This window comes from Molossus molossus, unplaced genomic scaffold (assembly GCF_014108415.1).
Source record: "Molossus molossus isolate mMolMol1 unplaced genomic scaffold, mMolMol1.p scaffold_m16_p_9, whole genome shotgun sequence".
Taxonomy (NCBI): Eukaryota; Metazoa; Chordata; class Mammalia; order Chiroptera; family Molossidae; genus Molossus; species Molossus molossus.
In genome coordinates this window covers 36,096,160-36,109,992 of record NW_023425403.1, presented here as the reverse complement: position 1 = coordinate 36,109,992, position 13,833 = coordinate 36,096,160, and the positions used below count along the sequence as shown (strand labels likewise).

The 13,833-nt window shown below is 31.8% G+C and overlaps 1 pseudogene; it reads left to right on the top strand.

The window, feature by feature from the left end:
• Positions 1–1,083: 1,083 nt before the first annotated feature.
• Positions 1,084–6,592, top strand: LOC118622351 (annotated as a pseudogene).
• The last annotated feature ends 7,241 nt before the right edge of the window (positions 6,593–13,833 follow it).

Sequence of the window (13,833 nt, the reverse complement as noted above, 5' to 3'; positions counted from 1 at the left end):
ATTTACATTGCCCCAATATAAACTGAGAAATATTATAAAAATGTTAACTACATTAAATTTGAAAATATACTCCAAGAAATTGATAAAAGTCTTTTGCTATAAAAAATATTTTTAAACATGACATATTATTTGCCATATTTAAATTAAAGTAATATTGTGAGTAGGAAGTAAGAATAGCTGAATGCTTTTATGTTCGTACTCCCAATATATACAGACCTTTTATATGCAATATTTAAAATATGTATAACAAATGCACACATCTATGTCTTATTTTATATGTGAGTATATAATATATGTATACATCTAATATATATCTTTTATCTTACATATAGTAATGTATGTTATTTAATTGTTTTGCTTAAATGTAATATTTTAGAAAAAAAGTAAAAATTGAATATAATCAGAGTATTTTAAGATTTATATTAATCATTTTTGGAGTCTCATTTATGTGCTGATATTAATAAGAGGCAGAAAGTCACCCAATAATTACTTTCAGGCTTGAGCATATGTGACATTTTTCTAAGTATAATAATTTTATTTCTAATCTAACAGATTCATGACAAAAATTAATTCATATGAATAAATTTAAATTATTAAATTATTAGTAGATTCTATTTTTAAAGTAATTCTCATTAAAATCTAAAAAAATGGAAATGCATTCAGATACCTAAACATTTAGAATTTAAAATAAATCCTCATTTGAGGAAATTTATAATAAATGACTAATAATTATCTCAGACAGCTTCAGGAAATATTCATTTTCAAAGAGAATATATAATATAAATATTGTATCCAATATTTTTTAAATTACTTAATAGCTATAAAACTCTAAATTTAGCCTGCTTCATTATTAGCTATTTTAGAAGTTTATGATATCAAGAATTGGTATAATTTGACACTTTATCCTACTTTGTCACAAAACCAGAGCCTTTTATTTAAAAATATACAAAAACAGATATTTCAAAATGAAAAACAAGTGAACAAACAAAAACAAACACTTCTTTTCTTCCTCTTATATCTCTGGAAAAGAAACCAAGTGGAGGACATAGGTGTCACTTTGGGAACAGTTCTGTCAAAAGGACGATGAAAGTACCTCACGCCAGCACCAGCCGATTTCATCCTAGGCAAGCAGATTTTAATCGAAGCAACATACTCGGTTTCAAAAACTATTTCTCAGGTAAATTTCCCACATTAAAATTAAATTGAAATACTCAAACAGACTCCTGGTAATGATAATTAAGAATGTATACTCATGTTTAACTTTCAGTACACAGACATATTTTCCACAAAAAATGATTGCTTTTTTATAGCATGTATGTTGAAATCATTTTTGAATATCTATAAGCACCTGAAAATCAAGGTTTGGTAAATATACACATATTAGTAGTGGGTTCAGAGATTACACATACCTAAATGTAATTAGTAGATATCACTGACCTTGTGCTGTGTGTGTGTGTGTGTCCATTTATTACAGCTAGCCCACATTAACATATTCTATTTATCTTTATTTAAACAGAGGAGGAGTCCATGGCTCATAAAGTTGAAATAACTTTCCAAGGTCATATAGCTTGTGAGACCCAAGAGAAGAATTTAAAGCCTTCTGCCCACCTGCAATTTTCTAGATTTTTTCTTTGTCTAAACCCACAAAAGCTAAATGGAAAAGGGAATATAAGAAAAGTCACTGAAAGGGGATTTAATAACTTTAAGTGAAACTTTTTTCTCATATTCCAAAATAAAAAATCACGCACACATCCATTGTACCTTACAAAAATACCTGGAAATTGAAAACCACTTCTCATCAGTGATTATGTGTCTATAACAATAGAATTTACTATTTAAATGAAAGCTGCAATTTAGTTTTTATCAGTTCTGACCTAAAATACATCATTAAGCCCACATATAAGTTTTTAATCTTCTCTCTCTGAAATCTCAGACTTCACAGAGACAAAAACATTCTTATTACAGCACATGAACTTAAGTATTTACATTTCTCACCTGTTGAGTCATTTCAATCTCTATTATTTTGTCAATACTAGGAGTCTTCTTCATGTGGAATAAATTATTTAAAAAGCCCAATACAAAGTATACGCATTTATATAACTAAATGATTAATTCATTTGTTAAAAGTACCAAACAAAAACCTGGCATTACACTATTATAGGTTTTAGTACATACATTTAGGTTCTATAATAATTTTTCCCTCTGGTATCTGTCCAGGAAATTCTTTCTAATATACCTATCTTATAATCTCTGACATAGAAACCACAGGCAAGGTAACCAAAGAATAAGTCCTCTTGTGCACACATCACTTCTACGTTGGATCCCATCAGGAGAAAATATCTTTCATTTATGAAACCCTCAGGCTCTCTGTGGATGGCATTAAGTGTAGACCTCTAGAAACTTGCCTGAGATGCAAAATCAGGGGCTTGCCCAGAGTCAGGACGGGGACAGAAGTGAAAATGCAAAGTGATGTTTTAGAGAGGCTGATAAATCTGACATGATCTCACATCACCCCTGATCTGGAAGATCACAAAGGAACTAGTTCATTTCCGTGGTCCTCCTGGGATATCCCAGTATCTACACTATTTTTTTTTTAATCTGCTATAACAAAATTTACTCCATTCCCTACTTGGAATCTTTAATCACCAAACTCTATTTAAAAAGTAAGAAGGACTAGGACATAAAACTCAGAAATGACATTCTTGTTATTTGCTAACACATTTTTTTTCTTAGATCATAACTTATGATGACTGATTATAAATTATTCTTTTAAGAAAATTATATAATTCTCTCAGCCAACCTCCACCACACTCTCTAAGACATAGACATAGACTTGATTTCCCCCCGTAATTAACATTTTCTATTAATGCTACAGGTGATCGTATATCCTAAAGCATGAACATTAGAGTGTGAAGGACATGGTCCAGATTTTCTCCATGTGCTTTTCTTCTCTTCTCTTTCTACAGCTTGTGCCAAGTTTTCTCCAAATAGCAAAACTTTGTGTTATTGGGGGCTTTTATTTCTGCTCTGAACTATTTTTTTTTTTTTGTATGTGTTTTTGAGGTTCTGCAGCGGAAGGGATAAACTTGTGTAAAAATCTGGATTGGCTATTATTTTTAAGCCAATATTGTTTTGAAACAAACAAACAAAAAGAACAAAACAGTAGTGTTTTAAAAGGCTTAATATTCTTTTCTTTTTGTCCTCTTTCTTTCCATCAATATTACCTGCCTTTTCAAATTTAGAAACATATGAGGAAAACAGGTAATTAACTCAGCGTGGCTCTATATTTAGTGATACAGTTGAGAGACAGAATTCAACTAATGGAATTCAATAAGCAGACCTCTATAGAATCTGACCCCTTGGAATAGCTTAAGTATCCTCTTCATTTTTTTTAATTCCTTGCTGCTGACAAGTGAAAATCAAAATTTTAAACTTTTATATTTTTATTTTGTTTGGGAGGTAGGTTAAACTTTACTCTTTTTCTGTTTAATGGCGTGATTACAGCCAAGCCCAAAGGCTAGACTGTTACAAGTAAATGGAGGAGAAGCAGAAGCGGGGACATATTTGCTCATTATTGTTAATTGATTAGTTCTTTTCTCTGAAACCGGTGAGTTTGTCTGTGATAAACATGTGTTCTCAATGCAGTGTTAAGTTCTGAAAATTCGGATTTTTAGAGAGAAATAAGTATGGGACTGTGAGAAATTCCTACCATCTTAAGATTTGTTTTAAGAACAGGTGGTTAAGTAACCAAGAACAAGAACTGGATTGGGGGACAGAATAACTACAGAACTTTTGCACACAGTGCTGGCTTATTTAGCTTCATTGGCACAAAATATTTTTGTATTAAGAAAAGGATCATATTTCAATGTCACATCATGTTTCACAAAGAATACAAAATGAGTATAAATAGAAATTCCTTCCTTTCAGTTAGAAGGTCCTTATGGACCGAAGGAAGTAAAAACAGGTCTCTTTCTCTTGGACACTTAAAGGAAAAAAGATTTTTTTGGAAGCATAGAAGGCTCTGCTCCAACCAGGATCCTTCTGAGAAATAGCTACATGTGAAAAAGATTTAACAGCAACTCAATCCTAGATAATATTTAACAAAACTTTTTTATTTTATTTTTTTCCTGTTTGACTTTGTAGAAAATTAAACCGACTGTCAAATCCAAGGCAATGCACTACCACTTGAATGGTGTAGTAATGCCCAGATTTCAAAAAATAAAAATCTGTGAAAATGTTGTTTCATAAAAATTTTATGAACATAGATCATTGCTTCTCATTATGTTGCAGAAGGAAGAAACTCGTGGGTTTCTCCTGAGTATAGAGAGGTCTGGTAACAGCACAATTAATTTCTTCAGAAGAGATTCATTTCAATTGAATTTACATATGTAAATTATGTTGGGTGTATAAAAATAATTAAAAGGTGATGTTCATAATTCTTGTAATATAAAATTTTCTTTGCAGTTTAGTTTTCTATTTTCCATGTAATTAAACAAATTACTCAAAAGTTCTACAGCAATTTAGCAATTTATATAACTGGGTAATAAGGCTTAATTTCTTCATCTGACTATGATTTTATTATTTCATATCCTTTATGTGTTATGATAATAAAGATCTCTAAATACTATTAATGATAAAGAAAATATTTTCCTATGAATACCAGAGAAAAATGTCCAGTGAATTTTTTTTTGAACTGGCAGAAAAAAGAATGCAGGATATACTATTAGAAATAAACAAAATTTCTAGACATATTTATTTACTTGTTAATAGATCTCAAATCTTATTAGGCTACATTGTAAGGAGCATTAAGAGAACATAAAAATGTTAATTAAAAAGTGTCAACTGATGTATTTATTTTATTATTCTCTATTTTGCCTTTAGCATTTAATCTGATAGCAAAATTCAAGTCCACCCTAAGATTAAAAAATAAAATACTTTTTAAAACATGTAAATATAAAATATTTACCTTTACTGTCCTTTATTATTTAGGACTGTTTTAAAAAACTGTTTTGAATGTTTTTTTAACAGATTGCAAGTTAAATGAAGATGCATGGTGTGATTATAAGGTATAGATATTGAAATCTCTTTTTATAAAAATATTATTTTTGAAAGGTTTAATAATAATATTTTTAAAAGTTCATTAACAGAGGAGAAAAACTGTGTATTGTTGCTATAGTTTTTTAAATCTTAATTCATGTTTTGAAGTGTTTAGCTTTAGTCCTCCTTTCTTGATCATGGTGAAATAGTCCTATTAGTTTATTCAGTGACAGCATTTTCTAGAAAGGGCACTGGCCAGTTCACCATCTCAAAAGTTATGAAAACCATCGTTCATTCTGTGGTTTCTAGAATGGTGACCCCCAACTCAGTCTGAGCTTGAGTGGAGTGAAGTCTCCTCTACATTCACATGAAATGTGGTGCTTAATGACAGTAGGAATATGGAGAATCACTTTCATGGAAGAGAATGTGAGTACCTGAGAATGTCTGTGCAGTTGGATGTCCCCAGCTGGATGGCGTCCAATAGTACACAATATACCACAATTAAGGGGATCCAGTGGGGAGAAGGAGGAAGCAGGGGAGGGCAGATGGCCAAGCTGTACCCCATATAGATAAACTCAGAATTGACAGCATCATCCAACTGCTGCTGCAAGTTAGAGGGTCCCAGACGGAAAAGAAAGTCTAGCTACAGGAGAATGAAATTAGAGGATTGTTTTAAAATCCACGAAAGATCTTGCTCAGGCGGTCTATCTTACTAGAACTTACTTGAAGAACCTCTGAAAATATGTTGTAATATTGTGGGCAATATTATGATTTGCTTCAGCTTTTTGAGTATGGTGGTTTCCCTGCAGAAAGCAACAACTATCTGTTTCTTGGGGACTCTGTGGACAGGGGGAAGCAGTCACCAGTGTACAAAATCAAACATCCCAAGAATGTTTTGTCTTCTCAGAGGAAACCATGAATGTGCTACATCAACAGAATTTATGAATTGTATAATGAATGTAAAAGAAGAAAAAAACATTAAAGTATGGAAAACTTTCACAGACTACTTGAACTTTTTACTGATAGCAGCCATTGTGGATGAGAAAATAGTTTGCTGTTGTGGAAGTTTATCACCAGATCTTCAATTTATGGAGCACAGTCAGTGAATTACGTGAACAACTGATGTGCCTGAGCAAAATCTTCTTTGTGATCTGACCCCAATCAAGATGACTTAGGCTGGGGTGAAAAGGACAGAGTTTCCTTCACATTTGGTGCAGAAGAGGTTGCAGAATTTCCCTATAAGCGTGATTTGGTTTTTATATGTACAGCCCATCAGGTGGTTAAAGGTGGATATGAATATTTTTTGCAAAGAAGCAGCTGGTCACTCTGTTTTCTGCACCCAGTTATTGTGGAGTTTGGCAATGCAGGAACCATGGTGAGTGTGGACAAAACACTAATGTGCTCTTTTCAGATTTTAAAATCTTCAGAGGAAAAGCAGCTGAATGCCACAAGACCTGTAACACCTTCATGGAGCATAATAACAAGCAAGCAAAGAAATCCATGCCATTTTGACAGTGCCAAGTTGGGACTTGTAACATATAGTATAAAAACTTGATTTTTAAAACTGTAATGTACATGGGTCGGTTTGTTCAAATAGTGTGTTTTTGGGGCCCTCCATTCCATTTTTGAGTTAATGAATGGCACTTGCTCCTTATTACAACAAATGTAAAACTTCCCTCCCCAGAAAAAAATATTGTTTTTTAATTCTCTCTTCCTTTTATAAACAACTTTAATGGTGGTGTTAAAGCTGTATATCCCAGGACAATTTATTCTGTCTAAGGGGTAATTGTATAATTGACCTTTTTTAAATTTAGTACAATCCATGAATAATGTAAATGCTCATTTTCTTTAGTATATAAAGAGGGCTCTAGGGTGCTCATTCTGCACATGTTATTGTCATAAAATGCATACTGTTGAAAAAAGCCACTGTAAACTTTATTTTATTTTAAGAATTTGTTTCAAAGGGAATGTTTATTTATCTCAGTGTCTTGTCATGTACAAACTGGTTTTCATAGCTATGGACATTAGGAGTAACTTTCAACCTTGCCAGCATCACTGGAATAAGTATATTTTTATTAAAGTACACTTTCCTCTACTGTATACTTAAAATGACAATTAAAGCCATTTTTTAAAAAAGTCATAATTATAGACAACATAAACCAAAAGTGAAACTGAGCCAGAGCTCTCTATCTAGTGTGACTGAATTTATTTTATTCAACTTAATATATTTTATTCATCTTTGAATATGTTCTCTTAAACCGCTGAATGACTAAATCTAATTACTCATTTTAAAATCATATTTGATTTTAAAGGACACATTTGTTTTTCACCCATTCTACATTTCAAGATATAAATTTTGTTGTAAGTGTAATTTACAAATAGTGTATGATATAAAATTGTTGTTGCTGCAAGAGAACTATTTGTAGGTGAGGAATACAGGCAACAGGAAGATGGAAAAGCATCATGTTTGTCCGATGGAAACAGAACTAGTTAAAGGAACACTTTATGAAAAAATTGTTGTAGATAAACAAGATAGAAAGAGACAAAGGTGGGAAGAAATCAGAGGAAGAGAATGACGATGAGACTTTTAAGGAAGAGAATAGGCAAAGAGGTGGAGTAGTTTGGATTGTTTTAACTGCACAAGTGTGGATTCCCAAGATCCTAACACTGTTCATGGAGACTAGGCCAAGGCTGCCACATTCATTTTCTCATTGCCTTGGGGATAGGAACCCCACATGGTGGTAATGAAGTTACGATAAGAAAACCTTCATGCAAATAAGAGAAAACTATAATTTGAGCAAGTCTATACATGACCTAGTTAGCTGCACCTTCAAAGAAAGAATAAAGAAAAGATTGGGTAGAATCTTCCACATAAAAAAGATGCCATCCTATAAAGAAGGAATATGAGTCATGTTTGTAAATGTGTTGACTGGAACCCGTTGGTCAAGGGAGATCTTTCAAGTCTTATTCTCTTGCTTCCCCTTCATGGCTTTAGTCAGTGTAATTTCAAATCCATCCATTATGTATTGTATGACCAGTTTTTCTCACTTAAGCTCCTTATAAGTTATTTTTCATAAGTAAAACTTTAGCTATCAGAAATGCAAAGCTGGGAAGACATAGATGATCCCTCTCCCAATATTCAAAATGGAGTTTAGAACATCTAAGTAGCCTCTGACTCAGAAGGTCCTTCCTGCTCTTATCTTACTTTGAAGGATTGGGTCTAGAGGAAGATTCAATAGTAAGTCAACAGGTTGAAGCAGTGGACGATTTGATAGTTATTCAGTATCTACAGACTTAGAAAACCATCCTATGCTGATGGGAATACACATACATCCTGTCAGAGCCCAGCATACTTACTTGAAGTGTGGTTTCACTAGAGATTCCAAACCCAGATCCATGTGTTATTAATTTACTGCAGAAGTGTTGTGCAAATTAGTAAAGAGAAAATATTGTTATCAGAGGAGAAGAAAACAAGCTGTACATATATACAATGGAATACTATGTAGCTGTAAAAAAGAAAGACCTCTTATCCTTTGAGATGACATGGAGGGACCTGGAGAGTATTATCCTAAGCAAAACAAGCCAAGCAGAGAAAGACAAGTATCACATGATCACACTTATTTGTGGAATATAATGAACATAACAGTCTGAGAAACAGGGTAGACCCAGAGATGTGGAAATAGGGTACAGGCTGACAATCTTCAGAAGAGGGTGTTGGGGGGAAGGGAATAGATAAACCACAGAACTTATATGCATGTATGCATAACTGATGGACATGGACAACAAAGCTGGGGACGTGGTGGGGGGATGGGGAGGAGAGTGTCAATGGAGAAGAAAAAAGAAACATCTGTAACAAAAATAAGTTAATGAAAAAAAAGAAGATGGGTGTTATATAAGTATTTCTTTATCAAAGATATGACCATCATGACATTCAGGGAGGTAAAGACTAAGAAAATAGGGTATTGAGACAGAGGTGACATCGGTAAGATATGACTATGGTATAGTCAGGTTTAGAGAGATCAAATAAATCCCATTTTAAAAATTGTTGTTTCTATAGCATCAAGAATACTTGCAAGAAAATAGGAGGTTCTTAAAAGTACTTGTATTATAAGTGATGAGTGGGACCAAAAGCCCTCCTATTTTCCTGTCTATCCTTCCTAAATATGTAATTTACTGAATTGCGCATGGGGTCTCTTTATTGGCTATGTTTAATTTACCTCATCATTACATAATTACAATATCAGCTTAACTGGCCATTTTCTGCTGATTTTATTCCTTACTATTTTTTACTATTAACCAACCTTCATGCCTTTCCCCTCTTTCTATAAAATAGTCTCCCTGAAAAACATCTCGCAAAAAATGTGTCACGAATATATCAAGAATAATGAGAAACTATATTATAAAATACGTGTATACCTAGTAGAGAAATCATATTTTCAAAAGCTCTTGTTATTTAAGTATAGCATAAAGATTATAAAGGGCACATATATTAAGTATAGTGTTCAAAGAACTTTTACAAATTAAAACTCATGTATCTACTTTTATTCACCCTATAAATGTTCACTTGTGCATTTTCTGTCATTACTGCCTCGCAATACTAACTACTATCCTAGTATTTTAGGATATTTTATTAATGTAGTAATCTCAGTATGTTGTTTTTTGTGTCTGGTTTTATTCAGACAACATCATGTTGTGAGATTCATCTATGATGTTCTTTCATATTTCAGATTCACATTTAATTACAGGAATAAACCTCAGTTATTGTGTTAATTTATTATACTGTTGACAGTGTTAAAATTAAATTAAAAATGGAGACCAGATTTTAGAATTCCCTGAGCAGACAAAACCATTTATACCACATAAGCAAAACTAAATCTAGTTTATTTCATGGACATAAGTGAAATTTAGCGTAGGTTATTTCTTGTAAATGCCTCTGATAATAATAAAAGAAACTTAAGTCATCTTAAAAAGTCATATAAGATAATCACTTTTAACTAATCTCCTGCTGTCTGGAAACTCCCCATGGTAGTTGATAATCACTATAAAGATTAAACAACTTCCTCATTTTCACCTTATAATAAGCCATCATGTAATGTCATGCCTCTGAGCTTCATAGCAGGTTTCGGTGTGAAAACTCCCAGTTCACAAACTCTTCTTATATGCACAATAAACTCTTACTGAAAATTTTATTGGTCTAGTGGTTTTAATTTTGTTGTTTCTGAGTTTTTGACAATAGGGATTTGAATGTTTCCACTTTAAAGCTGTATGAATATTGCTTCAAACATTCTTATACAGGTCTATCAGTGCACAGCACATATTTCTGTATTTCTCTTAAATATATGTCTGCAAGAGAAATTTAAGCTGCAGGGGATACATACATTGGCCGTTAATAGTCACTGCCAAATGGTGTTCCAAAGTGCCTATAATAATTCATAGTCCTAGTACCATCACACTAGTCATCTATTTAACATATTTTACAACACATTACTCAAAGTTTTGTTTTAAATTTTAGCTATTCTAGTAGGTTTTTATTAATTTTCTTAAATTCTGTTTTTCTGTTTCTTCATATCTGTATTTTAAGAAAAAATTTTTGGATATCTTGGAATTCAATTTTACTAATCTATTGCTTTTGGTTATGTAACCTTATATGTTTAGGTATCCTTACATATTTTTGTGGTGTCCTAGATATCATGATATGCATTCCTAAATTTTCACAGTTGCCTTAGAGGCAATATTCTGCTACTTTACATAATACATAGAAAAGTTTCAATCATATAGATCCCTTTCTATCCTTCATAATATTTTATGTTGTAGTTATGCATATTAAATCTCTAAATATTATAAACCCCACAAAACATTATGATTTTTGCTTTTAGTAGCAATGTTGATTTTAAAGAAAATAAACAAAAACTAGTGTTTCATATATACCTGATTATTTACTTTTATTCATTAAAAAAATGAGTTTACCCTTGATGCCATATCAGATTGAGGGATTTCTTTACCATGAGTGTGCATATGGTGACAAGAGTTATCCTTGGATTTAATTTGTATTAAAATGTATTTATTAAATTTTCATTACTAAGGGATATTTTACTGGATGTAGAATTCTAGGGTTAGTTTTTGTTCTTTTTTTAGTACTTTAAAGACATTTGGTACTGTTTTCTAGGCTATGTGGATTTTTGTTAGAAGTTGCAGTCATTAGATTATTTTTCGGAGATAATGTCATATATTACTTTTCTGCTTGCTTTCAAGATTTTCCCCTTATCACTATTTTCCAGTGGTTTGACTGTTGAGGTACCTAGATTTAATTCTCACGGAATATGTCTTATTTGCAGGTCACTGAGCTTCTCAAATCTTCACAATTACAAATTTCACCAAATTGAGAAATTTAGCCATTATTTCAAATTTTATTTCCTAATCCATAGAGGAAATAGATGTTATAATTCATTCAAAGTCTTGCCACACACCCAAAACTGGGGTCAATTCTCATCTCCTCTTTTATTCAGTGTTCTCCAGATTTCTTGGAATTATTATTATTAGTTCTCTCTTTCTCTTTTTCTTTGTCTCCTTTTTCTCCTGTATTTTAAAAATGTCTAGGTCTTTGAAATATGCCTGAAATATTAGAGAGAGTAAATATTCAGTGAATAGTTTAATCCTTCTTACCACTTTATACTTTAAATTTATTTTTAACCTAATCATTTTCCATCAAATATTTTTTATTAAAATTAACTTAATCTAGCACCTAATTTTTTATTTTTAAACTTAAAATATATCATACACACACACACAACACACACTTTAAGTACGTAGCTTGATAATTTGTAACAAATTAAACCTATAACTATTATTCCAATGGAAAAAAAAATTAACTGTGGCTAAAACCATGTTTCATGTCTCTTCCAAATTGCTACTGCCTAGGGTAAATTAAAAAGAAATGCAATTTTTTGTTTTCTGCTTCCATTAAATATTTTCTTTCTTTTATTTTGAGAGATCTCTGTTAATCCTTTGACCAATAAAACATGGCAGAAATAAAGCTGGTGTCAGCTTTTTAGTCTAGGGCAGAACACATACCCCAGCTGTAGACTGGATCCACACTGGGGAGTGAGCAGGAGGCAGCTGATCTATGTTGTGATCTTTCTCTTCCTTCTTCTCTCTAAAAAAATTCAATAAAAACATAGTTAAAAAAAGACCCTGAAGAATGAGACATAGTGGGAGTGGGGTTGGGCAAGTAAAACCAAATGAAGGGAACATCTGGAAAGATCTTCTAACCCTAGCCAACCCTGTTGTGGCCACATAGTTGAGAATATGTGAACTACATACTTAAATTGCTCCTAAACTCCTAATCCCAAACATTAGGAGAGAAATTAGAAGCTTCTTTGAGCCACTGTGTTTATTATATAGCAATAGATAACTGGAATGATAATAAACAACTGAAACACTACTTGGTCCTTATTTCTCACTACTCTGAATTCTAGCATCATAACTTCATCTGGTCTTTTAAAAAAGATGTATATAATTGTATTATACAAGCATGTTTATGGGTATGGTTTTTTTAATGCAGTTTAGCTATGAGATGTGTGTGTGTGTCTGCGTGTAGTTCTTTCACCTTTGTTATTTTGTTCAATAAAATATATGAATATATATATATATATATATATATATATATACACACACACACACATTATATGAATATATGAAACTCAGCAGCAATTTTCCTATGATGAACATTCTAGTTATTCCACATTTTGGATTATTATGAATAAGACTTCTATAAATATGCTTACAAATGTCTTTATTGCAACCTTACATGGATTTTTGTTGAATTATAAATAAGATTGAAATTTCTAGGCTTTAAGAAATGTCCTACATTTTCAATCCCAGTAAGCAACAATGAATGCTTCTATAGACATTGTGTCACTGTATACTCCCAATATCAGTGTTTGAGACTTCCAGTCCCTCGAAATTCTTGCCAAAGTTTAAGATTATTATTTTTTTAAATTGAATTGATTTTTCAGCATGATTAAATTGTTTTTTGCTGATAACAAATAAAAGTGGTTATCTTTTCATATTTTATTGGCCACTAGGATGTTATGTTTTGTAGAGTGATTCTTAGTCTCTTGTCCATTTTTCATTAGTTCTCTGCCTTTTAGTTAGAAATTGTTTTCTATAGGAATTCATTAAAATGTATATTAGACATAAACCTCTTTAGTTATGTTTCAAATATCTTCTCACTGTATAACTTATCTTTGCATTCTGCTAATAGTATCTTTTGATTTAAATATTTTCTTAATTTTGATATGTCAAACATTTTCAATTTCTCATGTTTAGTATTTTTGTGTCCTACTTAAGCAACTTTAATTACTATATCTTCATATATTATTATTTACACATCTTATTTCTATTTTTGTTCCCCATATAAATCTGTAGACCACATTACTGTTTTTGATTTTGTGATGAAACAAAGGTCTTTTTTTTTTTTTTTTTTTAATGCTTTTTATGTGGATATTTAGTCCTTCATTGAACTGGTATTGAACCAAATCTCTATATTGAAAAGAATGATCCTAACTATGTTCTGTAAGGCAGGCTTGTTTTAAATAATTTAGCTGTATGTACTTGGTTCTGCTTCAGGAGTCCATTCCGTTTCATTGACCTATTTGTTTACCCTTGTGTCAATACCAATTCTCTGAACTACTTTAACTTTAATATATGTCTTAAAACCCAGCAGAGTATATTCAACCGCTGTGTAATGTTTCAAGATAGCCTCGGCTATATGTGGCTCTTGTATTTCCATTTTCT